The sequence below is a fragment of the Perca flavescens genome, chromosome 2 (assembly GCF_004354835.1).
Source record: "Perca flavescens isolate YP-PL-M2 chromosome 2, PFLA_1.0, whole genome shotgun sequence".
NCBI lineage: Eukaryota > Metazoa > Chordata > Actinopteri > Perciformes > Percidae > Perca > Perca flavescens.
The window spans coordinates 5,354,299-5,371,651 of record NC_041332.1 but is presented as its reverse complement, the minus strand read 5'-3'; the positions used below and the strand labels follow the sequence as shown (position 1 = coordinate 5,371,651).

General features: G+C 41.9%; 5 non-coding genes across 5 annotated transcripts; 4 read left to right on the top strand and 1 right to left on the bottom strand.

The window, feature by feature from the left end:
• Positions 1–10,556: 10,556 nt before the first annotated feature.
• Positions 10,557–10,628, top strand: trnae-uuc (transfer RNA glutamic acid (anticodon UUC)). Its single transcript has one exon. It is a non-coding gene; the product is annotated as a tRNA-Glu (tRNA).
• Positions 10,629–11,911: 1,283 nt separating this feature from the next.
• trnae-uuc (transfer RNA glutamic acid (anticodon UUC)) lies at positions 11,912–11,983 on the top strand. The gene has a single exon. It is a non-coding gene; the product is annotated as a tRNA-Glu (tRNA).
• A 613-nt stretch (positions 11,984–12,596) lies between these two features.
• trnae-uuc (transfer RNA glutamic acid (anticodon UUC)) lies at positions 12,597–12,668 on the top strand. Its single transcript has one exon. It is a non-coding gene; the product is annotated as a tRNA-Glu (tRNA).
• A 702-nt stretch (positions 12,669–13,370) lies between these two features.
• Positions 13,371–13,442, bottom strand: trnae-uuc (transfer RNA glutamic acid (anticodon UUC)). The gene has a single exon. It is a non-coding gene; the product is annotated as a tRNA-Glu (tRNA).
• Positions 13,443–16,177: 2,735 nt separating this feature from the next.
• trnae-uuc (transfer RNA glutamic acid (anticodon UUC)) lies at positions 16,178–16,249 on the top strand. Its single transcript has one exon. It is a non-coding gene; the product is annotated as a tRNA-Glu (tRNA).
• Positions 16,250–17,353: the final 1,104 nt, after the last annotated feature.

Genomic DNA, 17,353 nt, shown 5'->3' with positions numbered 1-17,353 from the left:
AGGTGCTTGTTTTGTGGAAAATTGGGTATTATATTGACTCAATGTACGTGTTTGCAGTTTATTGTAATCTCACATCGGGTCTTCCAGCTATTCTGGTACATTTGTTGTTGTTTTTGTTATGAATGGTACATTGTTTTTTATGATAATGGTTGATGGTACATTTTGTTATAAGATAGCAATGTAAGAAATTGTTACCACTGAGTTACATTACTGGCACTCTTACTGGCACTTGTTTGGGAGAGAGTAAATCTGTTGGATCTCTTGGTCTTGGATCAAGAAAATAAAGTAAGAGTTGACAATATTTGGTTTGCTTTATTTGTCTGAATATTAATGAAAGTTAAGATAGTATAATAGATAAAATAAATTGATTAAACTTAATTTTAGTATGTAGAAATTAAACAAACGAACAAAAACAAATTGATCTGAATGCACATAATTATTTTTAGTATAATGAACCCCAAAAACATTTGTAATTTCTACTCAAAATAGTTTAGCTAAAATATATAAATATAATTAATCTAAAATTACTACAAGAAAATTAGTAAACTCACCTTAAAAAATATAAGTACACTCAACTTATAAAATATATCTGGATTTAGATAAATTTATTTCGTGCAACCACTTACCATAATAAAATTAAGTAAATTCAACATAACATTTTTTTCAGTGTATGATGCAAATTAGCAACAACAGGCATTATGGTAAAATTCTTTACAAAATGGTAAAATTAATAAAACACATAGTAGATTTCATTCATGTCACAAAGTTGTTAGAACTTCTAAACTGTAAATGACAAATACATGGATCTTGACAACGGCAAGAAAGAAAACACTCTCCTACTCCCTAACATTGACAGTAATTTCTTTAGGGGTAGGGTTAGGTTTAGGGGTAGGTTTGGGTTAAAACGCAACACCCAGAATGGGTACTGCGAGGGGCACGGGCACAAGGGGACCACTGGTGTGAATAAAAACACTTTAAAGAACTCCTTAAAAAATCAGGTTCGGTTAAATAAAACTGACAGGGCTGTTAAAAAAGGGGGGTTTGGATATTAAAAGAACCACAGGAAAGGCAGGACACCGGGAATTTAAACTTTAAATAAAAGGTCAACTCCACAACAACTCCGGTGTCTCTCCCAGAAGATTATTTAAAAACAAAAAATAAAAAAAATAAAAAAAATGAAAACCACAAATGAAGGAATATCTCTCTAGACCTATTAAACATAGAGCACACTGTCGTCAGTCATTGTTTCCATCAGAGAGTGGTGATAGTAGTCAAGAAGGACATGACATGGTGCTCTTTGGATGCTTTTATATAGACCATAGTGGTCCCCTAATACTGTATCTGAAGTCTCTTTTATATAGACCTTAGTGGTCCCCTAATACTGTATCTGAAGTCTCTTTTATATAGACCTTAGTGGTCCCCTAATACTGTATCTGAAGTCTCTTTTATATAGACCTTAGTGGTCCCCTAATATTGTATCTGAAGTCTCTTTTATATAGACCTTAGTGGTCCCCTAATACTGTATCTGAAGTCTCTTTTACATAGACCTTAGTGGTCCCCTAATACTGTATCTGAAGTCTCTTTTATATAGGCCTTAGTGGTCCCCTAATACTGTATCTGAAGTCTCTTTTATATAGACCTTAGTGGTCCCCTAATACTGTATCTGAAGTCTCTTTTATATAGACCTTAGTGGTCCCCTAATACTGTATCTGAAGTCTCTTTTATATAGGCCTTAGTGGTCCCCTAATACTGTATCTGAAGTCTCCTTTATATAGACCTTAGTGGTCCCGTAATACTGTATCTGAAGTCTCTTTTATATATTATTTATATATTTTATATAAATTCTCTGGGAGGGCAAAGCAGAGAAAGGGGAGGTAACCTTTCCCCTTATGACCTAATAAGGAGAAGATTCCTGATTGGCCCATCTGAGCTTTCATTTTCTCAAAAGCAGAGCAGGATACCCAGAGCTCGGTTTACACCTATCACCATTTCTAGCCACTGGGGGACCATAGGCAGGCTGGGGGAACTCATATTAATGTTAAAAAACCTCATGAAGGGACATTTTCATGCCATGGGACCATTAACTTTCAGTCAGAGAAGACAAAGTGGACAAGCAGTTGAAGAAGTCAACGCATCACATTTTTACATTGCGTTTCATTTAGCCGACACTTGAGACTTTGATGATGATGATGATGATGATGATGATGATGATGATGATGATAATGATGATGATGATGATGATGATGATGATGATGGGTCAAAGCTAATTGTCACACTTGTCCACGTCTGCCTGTGGACTTTACAAGTATTAAATCAGCAACAAGCTATTTTTGTCTGACTTCGTCTGAGAAGTGTAGCTCAATAAAATGTCTTCAAGTTTCTAACAACGCCTGAAAAGATACAGTTTGGGAAATAAAGTAACTGCTGATACACTGCACATATTTATATTTAATTTATATTACTCTAAACCACCGTAAACCAGCTGTAGGCTACACTACTGTCTACACTGCACTAGATTTCAGTGTCCTTTCTTTGCACCACCTATACTTCGTATATCCCATTGCACTTTTCTGCTCTTTTTGCACTTCTGGTTGGACCCAAACTGCATTTCATTGTCTCTGTACTTGTATTATACACAATGACAACAAAGTTGAATCTTAATCTTAATAAAATGTTTCAGCCCGATAGCAACGTCATTGAAAACAAACCTAAAAAGATACTTAAAAAGATATTAAACACTTAATTTCCATAACAATGAAGACTTCACGAGAAGAATTTTTGAGGATGAAAATAAATAAATCGACACAATATGAAGAAGCGAACATGCAGCCTCCATTTACCCCCCCCCCCCCCAGGCGAGGTCGAGTTGTGATTCCCCCAGTTAAAAATGAGCCGCCCCCACCTCACCCCTGCCATTGATTTCTGTGCCATTTATTTCTGTTTTGGTTGATGCTCGGGGTCTCTGTATTTGAAAGTTGATTCTCCTCTCTAAAAGACGGATTCATGATGCATGGACTCTGCTACTTTTGTAGTGTGTGGCGGTTTTATACGATAAGCTTTTTTAGACGCTCAAAATCAATATGTAATCCTGTGCAGGGGCTTATCCCCGGGACTGGGCCATTTGTGAGGCTCTTTGAGCTTTGTTACCGGTCTTCTGGCAGCTCTGTGCTGCAGATTGATTAGCTGCAGTGCCAGAATCCTATCAAATGGACGGCTCTGATGATGGAGCAGACTCTCTCGCCGCCTCTAGTTTGACTGGACCTGGAGATAAGGCCGGATGGCGATTGCCTCGGAGGGCAGCGCTGGTTTCTGCCCTCTGCTCCTCTCTGTGGTTTTGGGGGGAATCAGGTGCTGTTCGCATGGTGTTCGTTCCCGTTTTAGGACATTTAGCTGAGACTTAATCCAAAGCGACGTACAGTGAGAGAGAGCTATACTCTTACTACAGCACCGACATCAGCTGCTAAATGGGTTGTATTAGTCAAATTAATAAACATTATAATCTTGTTCTCAAAAAAAATGTATTCTCTTTGAAAGGGCTGGTTTTAACCTTTACTGAGAAAGTCGACAAGTCATCTAAAGCTACTCTTTCTCGCCCACTAGTGCAACAAGTCCTCCAAACCATACTGTGGGTACGCGATCAGTGCTTCATGCACGATCCGACATCCGCAAGATGTTCGTGCATGCGCAGTTTTACAACGATTTACGACACTGCACGATCTGTGCTATACCATATAGCAATGAGGGGAGTGTGGAGGAAAGGTTTGCAGTGACAGAAAGACTCAGATTTCATTCCACATGTAACGACTCTTTTATTATTTGGGATTGGCCACCATGTAAACACCTCGTAATGCATAGCGCAAGCTCCATTTAAAAACATCACAACATCCCCACACTACTCGTCAAAGCCAAGCTACAAAAGCACAAAGCAAGCCGATCCACTTCTCCATGTTGATAAGAGCATTAAAATGAGAAAAAAATAATGTGACAAAAAGAAATCAAGGGACACTTAGAATAGATAAAAATGTGCGATTAATTGAGAGTTGACTGTGACATTAATGCGATTAATTGCGATTAAATATTTTAATCGTTTGACAGCACTAGTTTCAACGCATGCGTAATACAAATAGTGTAGGGAAACCATCACGTTTTCTACTACGCATTTATGCGCATATCGGATAGTGCAGGCAACACAGATCACGTACGGACATGTACAACTATGTGGTGGTACGTTCCTACCCTCTAATACGACCCACAGGAGCGTTTTCCGTCCTCACATCTAAACCATACGAAAAAACGAAACGGTCGCGGTTTTAAACACATCATTAACGTTGTGAAACAGTCGCAGTTTGGTTAGGTTAAGACACAAAAACTGCTTAGTTAAGTTCAGAAAAACATCATGGGTTGGGTTTAAAATCTGACATTATACTTCCTGTTATGCACGTGTCGCTGAACATGACGTAACTTTATTAAAAAATCTTATCTTTAAACGGGACAAGAACCCCAGTCTCATGGGGGAAAGTCCTGTGTTTGTTTGACCCATCCAGCGTTGTTCAGACGAGTTTTATCAAACTGAATTTCGTAGGATATCATACCAATAGACCTTTGTCACGGCAGACATCTTGACATGTCATAGTAGGAAAAGCACAGGTGTATTCAAAACCATTACTGATGGCTGCATTCCACTTAGGAGAGGTCCTGGTATTAAACCATTACTGATGGCTGCATTCCACTGAGGAGAGGTCCTGGTATTAAACCATTACTGATGGCTGCATTCCACTTAGGAGAGACCCTGGTATTAAACCATTACTGATGGCTGTATTCCACTTAGGAGAGACCCTGGTATTAAACCATTACTGATGGCTGCATTCCACTTAGGAGAGGTCCTGGTATTAAACCATTACTGATGGCTCCATTCCACTTAGGAGAGGTCCTGGTATTGTTCATGCTGACTCACTGAAATATCTTACTGGGACACTTGATGGAACTGAGCCATCGTTAAGGTTATCAATGTCAGCTGTGCTTTTCCTCCCATGACAAGTCAACATGTCTACTGTGAAAAAGGGTCCATTGTTGTGCTAAGGTTTTTATTGTACAATATCATACAAACCAGTTCATGAGAATGCATTGTAAAAATGATAATCCTGAATAAATATATCCAATGTAGGTCATAAAGTGACCAAAAACGACTTGAAAATGGCCGTGTTGCGTTTTAAAAAGTGTTTGTTTCCTGTGCGAAAAGGTCACCTGAAATTGAAAAGGCAAAAGCTTAACTTTAAATTTCACATCTACATAATTGTAAAATCTACCGCGTGTTCGGTGATCACATGTGCTTTGAATTCATGTGACTTTTTCCCGTCTTTGCTAATCGTCCTTTTTAAAAACAATAAATAAAAAGCAGCCATTTTGCTCTGAGACATCTGGGAAATGCTTCATCGCCTTCAATATTTCCCCTTTTTTTTTTTTTTGTTAGTCCAGGGAGTGATGGGGACGGGGGGCGGGTGGGGGGACCAGAATCTGTGCATTCCTGCGTGCTTTGCCAGCGCTCACATGGTTACGGCTGCTCCGCATTGTGAGAGATATCTGAATGAGCGCTGGCCATGCAAGTTTTAACGTGATTGCCCGAGGGGCAGCAGAGTGAAAGAGTGAAGAACAGAGCCAGAGAGAGGAGAGGGGGGCATAATCCTAAAAGGATTGGAAGTTAACCCCCCAACCACACACACACACACACACACACACACATCAAAGTAATTTCCTCCACACACGCACACACACAAGCACACACATCGCAGTAATTTTCTCCACACACACACACACACACACACACACACACACACACACACACAAAACACACACACGCACGCACACAGGCACACACATCGCAGTAATTTTCTCCACACACGCACACACACAAGCACACACATCGCAGTCATTTTCTCCACACACACACACAGGCACACACACACACGCATGCAAACACACACACACACACACACACACACACACAAACACACGCACAAACACAAACACATGCACACACAAACACAAACACACAGGCACACACATCGCAGTAATTTTTTCCAAACACACACACACACTCTCACACACACACACACACACACACACACACAGGCACACACACACAAACACACAGGCACACACACTGCAGTAATTTTCTCCACACACACACACACACACACACCTCTGTGTTTCAGGGGGTGATGGGTACTGGATGGGGTCAGTTGGTTTCGTGGCTCTGGTGTCTGATTCCTCCCTCCTCCTCCTCTTCGTCATTGTTTGCCTTCCTAATGAGAGGGGCGGGGCCAACAGGCCTCTGATTGACAGCTCCATGCTCCTCTCTGTGGGAGGACTTGCTGCTGCCTGCCTGTAGCCATGGCCTCTACTGTACTCTGACTCTGAATGATGAGTCCTCTCTCGGACGGAGCAGCTGTCACGGCTGAGCGGCTTTCATAACAGCAACACTGTAAAAAATTTTATTAAATTAAAAAAAATAAAGCTTGCACGCGTTTAAATTAGGGCTACACCTTTTAAAAGACTATTTTCATTGAACAGTGAGAGACCATTCCTCTGCTGGCATTGTAAGAAATATAAAGGTACTTTTTTTTTCATATGATTTGGTAAATGTATCTGTTCCCCTTTCACCTTCGTTTATGTCTTTTGGGAATTAATAAGTCTGACAAGTGGAATAAATTTGAAAGTGTGTACATAGATCTTGCTTTGATTTTATACACTGGGAACCACCCAGACCTCTCAAGTGGTCTGGGACAGGGTCTGCTTGCTGTCCCCAGAGTCAGAACTAAACAGGGGGAAGCAGCGTTATATATGCTCCACATATCTGGAATAAACTCCCAGAAAACTGCAGGTCCTATTTCGGACATATTTCTGAGAATTTCTCCAACGTGGGTTTGACATAGACATAGATTTTATGAGAAAATCTAAAGGAAAAGAGTTGGAACTGTTTAGGATTTTGCAAAGTTTGTCTAAAAAAACAAAAGAACTAAGCCTTATAGCGACGGATATAATGTAGGTAAAAAGAAGTAGGCCTACTTCAGTGGTGTAGTCTATTGTATTGTAGTGGGTATACTGTAGCCTATGTCAGTACCCAATCCGTTCCAACTGCACAATCCGTTCTGCGCATGCGCAAGATGTTCGCGCATGCGCTGTGGTACGATGATTTACCACACTACCCGATCTGTTCCCACACTAGCCTCCACCGGGAAGCTAACGTTAGTTTAGCTAATAGCTAATTCACGTTAGTTTAGCTAATAGCTAATTCGGGCGGACCGCTAGGTGATTATAGCGGTCTGCCGTTAGCCTCCACTGGGAAGCTAACGTTACTTTAGCTAACAGTTCATTTGGCTAACTGCTAGCTGATTGTAGCGGTCTGCCGTCCGTCAGCCTCCACAGTTAAGCTAACGTTAGTTTAGCTAACAGCTAATTCGGCTAACCGCTAGCTGAGACAGCATGCAAACTTTTAAAAAACCCTCAAAATAAAACTTCAAAACAAACGTTAACATATATAACAGCTGTTACGTCAGTTCTACGTTACTTGTGCTCATTTAAAATACAATCATTCAATACTTGTCTTTATTGTTACTGTAAAGTCTTAATTTTGCTGTAGCCAGCTTTTCCCGTTATGTTTGACTTAACGTTATTTTAGACTGAATCTAGCTGTCCGTTCTGCCTGCACGATCCGTTCTGCGCATGCGTTATTTGTCGGCTAGCCGAATTAGCTGTTAGCTTGGGTGGAGGCTAGCGTGGAACAGATCGGGCAGGTCGTAAAACGGTATTATCATCTGCGCATGCGTGAACATCTTGCGCATGCGCAGAACGGATTGTGCAGGTGGAACGGATCGGGTACTGACAGCCTACTGTAGGCCTATATATGGCCAGAACTCATTTCCTGTATCCGTATAAACTGTTATGCAGGGGCGTCGGACTGGGGTAAAACCGATACTGATTACCAGGGCCCAAGGGGAGAGAGGGCCCTTGAAAAGTCTGGAATATATTTTATTTCACCTGGATATTTTCATTTCCTAATCAAATTTAATAATGCATGTCCCATGAAATGTAAAGTTAGTGTATTGGCTGAATAACTTGATTGACTGACTACATTTTGTATACAAAAAAAGACTAAGGTCTCACCCACCCCTTGCTAACGCGCCAAATGGTTTAGTCCATCTGCACGCATTTTGTTTACGTTAGCTAGTTCAGTTGAGCGTCTGGTGGAGCGCAAACTTCTGCTGTAGAAATGTCTTTCTCAAAGAAAGCCAAATCAGGCTACCAAAAAGAAAGGAAAGACAGGAGGAGGAGAGAAAAGGAAAGGAGGGGAAACAATTGGTAACTTCTTTTCAAAGAAAAGTGAGCACAAACTAAAAAATGAAAGGGTCTGGTGCTACGCCCCTGCTGTTATGCACCAATTTATGGTGGAAATCCCTTTATTTAGCATATGTGAAGAAGAAAAACACAGATTACTGTTCAAAATATATCAAAAATATGATGGAAAGTATGTTGTTGCGTGTCATTGGACATTTTTAAGTGGGTAGCCTATATGGAAATCCTGGAGCTTTCTTAGTGGGTATACTACATATACCTGCGTATCACGTAGACTACACCGCTGGCCTACATCCACTCTTGTTATGGTTAACGAGAGTACAAAGTCACATGTTCCTGCAGGGCCCGTGGTGAATGAGATAGTAAAGAAATATGGTCCTCCCTGTTTTTAATCGTTTTTAACTGCTCTTTAATGTTTACATTTCTTTTTGTAAAATGGAAGGCGTCCAACGCCCCAGAAATAGACCTTTTTCACGGCAGACATCTTGACATGTCATAGGAAAAGCACAGGTGTGTTCAAAACCATTACTGATGGCTGCATTCCACTTAGGAGAGACCCTGGTATTAAACCATTACTGATGGATGCATTCCACTTAGGAGAGGTCCTGGTATTGTTCATGCTGACTCACTGAAATATCTTACTGGGACACTTGATGGAACTGAGCCATCGTTAAGGTTATCAATTTCAACTGTGCTTTTCCTCCTATGACAAGTCAACATGTCTGCTGTGAAAAAGGTCCATCGACCACTGGTGGAATAAACTCTCACGCTACTCTGTTTTGGCCAGAATTTATTATTATAATAAAGACAGAACCTCCAACTTTTTGAAGATATGGCAGTCTCATAGAGAATTTGAATTTTAAATGTATTATAATTAGATTTTATAAATGTTTACATTAATGTCAGGGATTAAGACAAATGTGTTAACTGAGTTGTTTGATTTGTTTGTTTTGTAGTTTTGTGTCTTTATTTAGTTTGTTTTATTTTAATTTATGTTTATGGTATTTCATGTCTGTTGTGTCCTAGTGTGAATGACCTGAAATATGAATAATGAGATGTTTGTATGAAATTCCTTTACACTGTTTATGCAAAATAAAATAAAAAATATAAAAAAAAAGAAGAAATTTGACAAAAATGTGATATGTCAAAAGAATTAATGATTTTTCTAAAAGAAATAAAAAATAAAACAAAATAAAGATAATTTTCCTTTTTCTTGATTAATGGATTAGTTGTTTGGTCTCTAAAATGTCAGAAAATGTCAAAAAAATGTTGATCAGTTGTCTCCCAGAGCCCAAGATGGCGTCCTCAAATGTCTCACATGTAGAACACAACCTGACAATTTTGATTTGGATTTTATTTAAATCACTCTATGGCTTAATGAACTTCTACCCTCCATCATCCCATCCAAGTTACTACATCCCATGTTGTCTAGCAGTTAGGATTCCTGGTTTTCACACAGGCAGCCCAGGTTCAACTCCCAGTATGGGAAAGTTTCTTTAATGGTTACTCAGGTGATTGGCCTTATACAAGGTTGGTGATTTGGTCAAAAGTGTCATTGAGAAAGACCCATGAACACATGTTTCTCCATTGCTCGGCCGTGGGTTGTGCTACGTTTACACGTGGCAGGCTATTTACATAAACGGACATTTCAAACTCTCCGTTTTCAAAAATAAAAGTGTTTGAAAGTGTCAGAAAAGTGTTTGTTTACACGTACCCGTGTATATATATGCCGTCAATGCAGTCAAGAGCACGCCAGACCTGTAGGTGGCGGTGTAACGAGAAGCTCAAGCCAACATTAGCCAATCAGAATCCCGAAAATATCAACAACAGCAACAAATCACTTCCTCTCTCTTCTCTTCCTTACTTCCTCGGCTGCCTAAACCTCCGTTTGTCTCAGTTTACGTGCAAACGTGCAAATTAAGTTTTCCAAAATCTCCACTCTGGCTGGAGTTTTTAGAAAGACTCCTTTTTCAAGGTGAATTCTCCGTTTGCGTGTAAAACGAAGGGAACAAACGAAGAGAAATGTCTCAGTTTTTCTAAATAACCATGTACGTGTAAACGGGGTATTGGTAGCGTTGCATTTCCCCCCCGACTGCCACGGTACAGACAAAATAATCCTTCAATAAGCCAGAACTCCGTAGTAGAGTACTAGTAGTACAGTAAAGGAAAGCAGGATGCCTGGCAACAATTTGTTCTGTTATGTGTCCCATATGGTCTAGCGGTTAGGATTCCTGGTTTTCACCCAGGTGGCCCGGGTTCAACTCCCGGTATGGGAAATATTATTTAATGGTGACCCAGAGGGTCGGCCTTCAGCCACAAGCTTGGTGAGCAAGAACCATAAACTCATGTTGCTCTACCTGCACAAATGCTACACTGTAACCTGACGTGCACCTCTCCAAAAATGTAGCTACGTGTTTCTGCGACGTGTGTCGCTAGGCCTTCTCTTGGTAGCATTGCATTTCCCCCCCCGACTCATCTCCTGGTTCTCCTTCTCCATCAACAACATGAGATCAAGGAGAGGGTTAACTTCTCCTGCTCCAGATCTCCCACCGTGGTCAGAAAGAACAGAGGAGACACTTTGGTTCTCTCACTATGACTCTAGAATCGCTACTCGCTCTCAATCTAATCAACATCACTCTCTCACTCGCTCTACCTCACACGCACACACATGCCGCCCTACTATTCTCTTAAAGAGACTGAAGCACACACAGACACACATACAACCATACCTGTAAATCACACTTTAGTCTTTGGTTATAGTGACGTGTGACACTGTGTCCTGGGCCTTTGCTACGAGCCTGCACAGAGACTCAACACATTGTTCGTTGCAGTATTTTCTGAAACACCAGGGGGCGTACAGACAAAATAATCTTTTAATCAACAAGAACTCCGTAGTAGAGTACTAGTAGTACAGTAAAGGAAAGCAGGATACCAGGCAACAGTAGGGTCATTTATATGTCTATATGGTCTAGCAGTTAGGATTCCTGGTTTTTGCATTTCCCCCCCCGACTCATCTCCTGGTTCTCCTTCTCCATCAACAACATGAGATCAAGGAGAGGGTTAACTTCTCCTGCTCCAGATCTCCCACCGTGGTCAGAAAGAACAGAGGAGACACTTTGGTTCTCTCACTATGACTCTAGAATCGCTACTCGCTCTCAATCTAATCACCATCACTCTCTCACTCGCTCTACCACACACACATACACACACGCACACACATGCCGCCCTGCTATTCTCTTAAAGAGACTGTGGCACACACAGACACACAAGTAGAAACTTCAGGCCATTTACGTATAGGCTACGGTGAAAGCTCTGCATGGAGCCTCCATACAACCATACCTGTAAATCACTTTGGTTATAGTGACGTGTGACACTGTGTCCTGGGCCTTTGCTACGAGCCTGCACGGAGACTCAACACATTGTTCGTTGCAGTATTTTCTGAAACACCAGGGGGCGTACAGACAAAATAATCTTTTAATAAGCAAGAACTCCGTAGTAGAGTACTAGTAGTACAGTAAAGGAAAGCAGGATTCCAGGCAACAGTAGGGTCATTTATATGTCCCATATGGTCTAGCGGTTAGGATTCCTGGTTTTCACCCAGGTGGCCCGGGTTCAACTCCCGGTATGGGAAATAATCTTTAATGGTGACCCATAAACTCACATTGCTCCACCTGCACAAAGGCTGAAGACCAATTTATGCTTTTCGTTTAAATCGACGCCATAGGTATGTACATAGGAACCCGTAGATACTCACCCTACGCTGTAGCCTGACTTGCACCTCTCCAAAAAAGAAACTACACGACGAACGTCGCTCAGCCGTGGCCTGTGCTACGTTTACACGTGGCCGGCTATTTACTTAAACGGACATTTCAACCTCTCCGTTTTCTAAAATAACATTGTGCACAGCTGTCAGTTTTCAGAAAAGTGTTTGTTTACACGTATGCATGTATATGTGCCGTCAAGAGCACGCCAAACCTGTAGGTGGCGGTGTAATGAGAAGCTCAAAATAGCAACAACAGCAATGAATCACTTCCTCTCTCTCCTCTCTTCCTCACTTCCTCGGCTGCCTAAACCTCCGTTTGTCTCAGTTTACGTGCAAACGTGCAAACAAAGTTTTCCAAAATCTCCACTCTGGCCGGAGTTTTTAGAAAGACTCGTTTTTAGAGGTGAATTCTCTGTTTGCGTGTAAACGAAGGGCACAAACAAAGTTTGCAGTTTTTCAGTATTGTTTGAACTGTATGTGGTCCCATATGGTCTAGCGGTTAGGATTCCTGGTTTTCACCCAGGTGGCCCGGGTTCAACTCCCGGTATGGGAAATATTCTTTAATGGTGGCTCAGAGGGTCGTCCTTCAGCCACAAGGTTGGTGATTTGGTCAGAAGCATCTTTGAGCAAGACCCATCAACTCATGTTGCTCCACCTGCACAAATGCTGAACACTTTGTTACAAACCCGTAGATACGGACCGTACGCAGTAGCCTGACTCGTTAATAGTGTCGCTGCTGACTCAAAACGACCCTGAGTATGGCGCTACCTTAAATGATTTTACAGTGCAAAAATTAAAGAAATGCTGATCGACTTTAGGAAGAATCCCCCCACCCCTTATTAGCGATCAGGCTATGGAAGTAGTGAAGCAATACAAATACCTCGGTATTATAATAGATGACAAACTCACCTTCGAGCCTCAGGTTGACGCTGTCGTAAACTTTGCAATTTTAATGTCGATAAGACCTTTATGAGGATGTTATATTGCTGTTTTATTGAAACTATTCTTTCTTTTGCCTTTGTGAGCTGGTTTGGCTCTCTCACTATTAAAAACAAAAACAGGCTGCAATTATATAACTAAAGTGTGTGGCAAAATTTCCCACAAATCTCTGACTGACTTCAAATCGCTATATGAGACAAAGACCCTGAAGAAGGCCCAGTCAGTCCTGGCTGATATAAGCCCCCGAACAGCTACTTCATGTTGTTGCCGTCTGTCCGTCTGAAGGACAACCCTCTGAGCCACCATTAAAGAAAATTTCCCATAACGGGAGTTGAACCCGGGCCACCTGGGTGAAAACCAGGAATCCTAACCGCTAGACCATATGGGACATACACACACTTTAAAGCTATACATTTCAATAAAATAAAATGATCACAAAACTCCTTAAATACTTTTTTTCTGAAGTGTGTTTGAATGAATCTGATTGTCATTTTAAATGAAAGCCACATTATAAGTCCCATATGGTCTAGCGGTTAGGATTCCTGGTTTTAACCCACACGTCCTGGGTTTAACTCCTGGCATGGGCAATATTCTTTACAATTCTTCCAGATAGTATCACAGTGTACAAAAGCCCAAGTTGCTCTAGGGTGCTAATGCTCAGGAAGGTGTTAAATACAGAAGTTGATACAACAAGAGCTTTAAATTGGTAGTTACTGGCCGATTTGGCCGATAATGAATGAAGCAAACAACTCTTCGTCTGTTTGAATCAGGTGACTGCAGAAATGTTTCCAGGTTGGTCTGTTTTCCACCAAGAAATTTGGGGGGTTTTGTGCATCTTTGGCTTGGCAACACTGCTTGTAGTCCCAATCCTACATTTCCCATGAACACTTATGACGTGTCGTACAACCGTTGGCTAAGTGCCGATTGTCTGCGGTATCGATTGAGGAGAAGACGGAACGGCGCCAAACAAACCAGAGGAGCTGAAATTAAAGTAAAGTTCGTTACGTAAAAAAACAAACGTGGCTAGTGAAAAATCTGATTGGCTGGTAACTTTAAAAATCTACTAGCCGGGTAGGTGATCAAGAAAGTTAATTTGAAGCCATGGATATTACTGTAATTGTATGTGATTGATAAATACTTTCTTCTTAAAGGTGCTGTAGGTAAGATTGTGAAGATCCAGGACTCCCCCCTTTCCGCTAAAGCCCAAAACGGTCTCCTAAGCCCCTCCCCCAATAAGGGAGAGCTGTGCATGATAGAGCGAGTGTGAAAAGGGGGGAAGGGGAGGTAACCTATCTGCAGCTTGTGCGCGAGCAAGGGGGAGGGGAGGATGCTATGAAATGCGTGTGCATGAGCAGTGATTGACACACAGTCAGACACCCCCCCCCTGGCCCTGATTGGTGCATCTGAACAGGGAGCTGTGTATTTTTGCAAATCGTACTACAGGCTGTAGATGGAGCAAGAGGAGCCAGATATTTTCTTTAAATGACCTGCTTCATGTAGTTCTACTGGAACATAGGGTCAGTTTCAGCAAATATGACAGAAAGTTTATAAGTCTTATCTACTGCACCTTTAAGCACTTAGATTGTAAATTCAAGTTGTAAAGGTTAATAAACTGCTGCTGTACGCTGGATTTGACCGCTTTACTGAAACCGATCAAAAAATTATTAGTCTCTCTAATAATTTATGACTACCGTACATATTCCAATGGGGTCCACCGGAAAGGGGAGGGGCTTCGCCTGCTACTCCACCAAAGAAGGTTTTCCTGCTTCCTCTGTTTGACCACTTTGTGTTGAAGTAATTTCCCCTCTCTGTGTGCAGTAGCCAGGTGAGCCCCTGTTATCTGCTCCGTCTGCTCCAGCGAGCCAAGTCCTCATTACCGAGATGTTGGATACGGAAGGAATGTGGCAGCTGGGTCAAGTGACCGCACGATCTCTCCGTAAACTTCAGAGCCGAGCGAGAGAGAGCTTCCCTATCAGTCTCTCGGTCCACACGCTGAGAGCACTCATTACACCTGCAGGTCTGCAGCGGATCCAAATCATTGCATTCCCCGTGGCTACCAGAGGGCCCCCAAGAGCGCTTGAAATGTCCCACAATAGAGCTCATAAAAAGAGCCGGTCTATTTAAAGATAGTGTTGCTGCTAATAGACAGTGTTTCCTCTATGTTGATTTGACCGTGGCGGACCCCCACGGTATCAGAAACAGGGCTGCATTGTTAAGAGTGCATGTCGGAAAATAGCGCGGACACACGAGGGTAACTAGCCAGTTGAGATGGTGCGTGTACGTCCTTTAGAACTGTAAGTCGTATAATAACTTCTGTTGTCAGTTCATTTAAGCCTGGTCTTGCTAATTTAAATTAAGTGAACTGGTGATTTTCATTGTTTGCAGTCTTCACCTGCGAGCTAAATTGCACGTGGCTGTTGATTCGATATAATAGCGACTGCTGAAAGCCCTTGTCCACGTTTGTATTTGAGGAGCATTATTTCCATGCTGAAGTAGTGACACTGCATTAAGATGATATAATTAATAGTGGGTTTATTGTTATTTGCTACAGAATGCTTAGCCTAGGCTATATGTCAAGATCAAAGTTGGCCTATATAGTAACTCAACAAATACAGTTCAATCACAACTGAGAATATGCCTTGTTGTGTGTGTGAATAGAGGTCAATAAATATATTAGTTTGTGTTGCAGCGAAGTGTCAGTTGTGTCAGTTCTGTTTCATGGGGGGCGGACCTGCCCCCACTGCTAAAAAAAATCCTAAAGGAAACACTGTATAGGTCTCACATTAGTCTTTAAATGTGTATTTGTACATTATGAGTACTTAAACTAATATTTACAATACACAAGTTGGTTAAGTGCCAAGTGCAGTGGCAACATGTTACAATGTGGCGAGTCCCCCAAACCAGATCCTGCTTAGGGCCCCCAAAAGTCTAGGGCCGGCCCTGTTATCTTCACTCGAGTTTCTGCGCGGGAAAGTCACCGGACGCCACAATCTTCTGAACATAGTCATACTGAGAAATCCAGCCAGAGTTGTGTGGAGCTGATAGTCTTCATTAGCTTTGTAGCAACTCATTTGGCAATGGCTTGAATGCAACGGATGTTCATTAATATCAAAGGCTTATATGTCCCATATGGTCTAGCGGTTAGGATTCCTGGTTTTCACCCAGGTGCCCCGGGTTCAAGTCCCGGTATGGGAAATATTCTTTAATGGTGCCTCAGAGGGCCGTCCTCCAGCCACAAAGTTGGTGATTTGGTCAAAAGGGTCATTGAGCAAGACCGATAAACTCATGTTGCTCCACCTGCACAAAGGCTGAAGGCCAACTTATGCTTCTGGGTTAAATCAACACCATGGTACGTACATAGTAACCCATAGATACTGACCCTACGACTTCCACCGCTCAAAAAATTTTACTACACGTCGCGGCGACGCACATTCCTCGGCCATGGCTTGGTAGCGTTTGCATTCCCCCGACTCGTCTCCTGCCACAGAGACGTTTATGTTCAACGCATCGTTCGTTGCAGTATTTTCGGAAACACCAGGGGGCGTACAGACAATATAATCTTTCAATAAGCCAGAACGCTGTAGTAGAGTACTAGTAGTACAGTAAAGGAAAGCAGGATGCCTGGCACCAGTAGGTTGGGTTGTATGTCCCATGTGGTCTAGCGGCTTGGGTTCCTGGTTTTCATCCAATTGACCTGGGTTCAACTCCCGGTATGGAAAGCATTCTATGCCGTTCTCACACGTTGAACTGGTTCAATCTCTGGTTTGCATGTCAAAGGGTCCTCAAGCAAAATGTTGAACCCCCAAGTATCCTCTAGGGAGTGTTTTCTTTCCTCACATCTAAACCTAAAAAGCCACAATCTTCTGAACATAGTCATACAGAGAGAGTTGGGTTGAGCCGATTAATTAGCTTGATAGATAGGTAGCTTGGTAGCAACTCATTTGGCAACGGCTGGAATGTAATGGACGTTCATTAATATCAAAATGTTACGCACTAAAGCTTTAAATCTCAATAAAATTAATGGATCCCAAAACTACCATGGTGTCAGTTTAACACAGAAGCATAAATTGGTCTTCAGCATTTGTGCAGGTGGAGCAACATGAGTTTATCGGTCTTGCTCAGTGACCCTTTAGACCAAATCACCAACCTTGCGGCTGAAGGACGACCCTCTGAGCCACCATTAAAGAATATTTCCCATACCGGGAGTTGAACCCAGGCGAAAACCAGGAATCCTAACCACTAGACCATATGGGACATATAATGCAGCCTTCATTTAAAATGAGAATCAGATTCATTCAA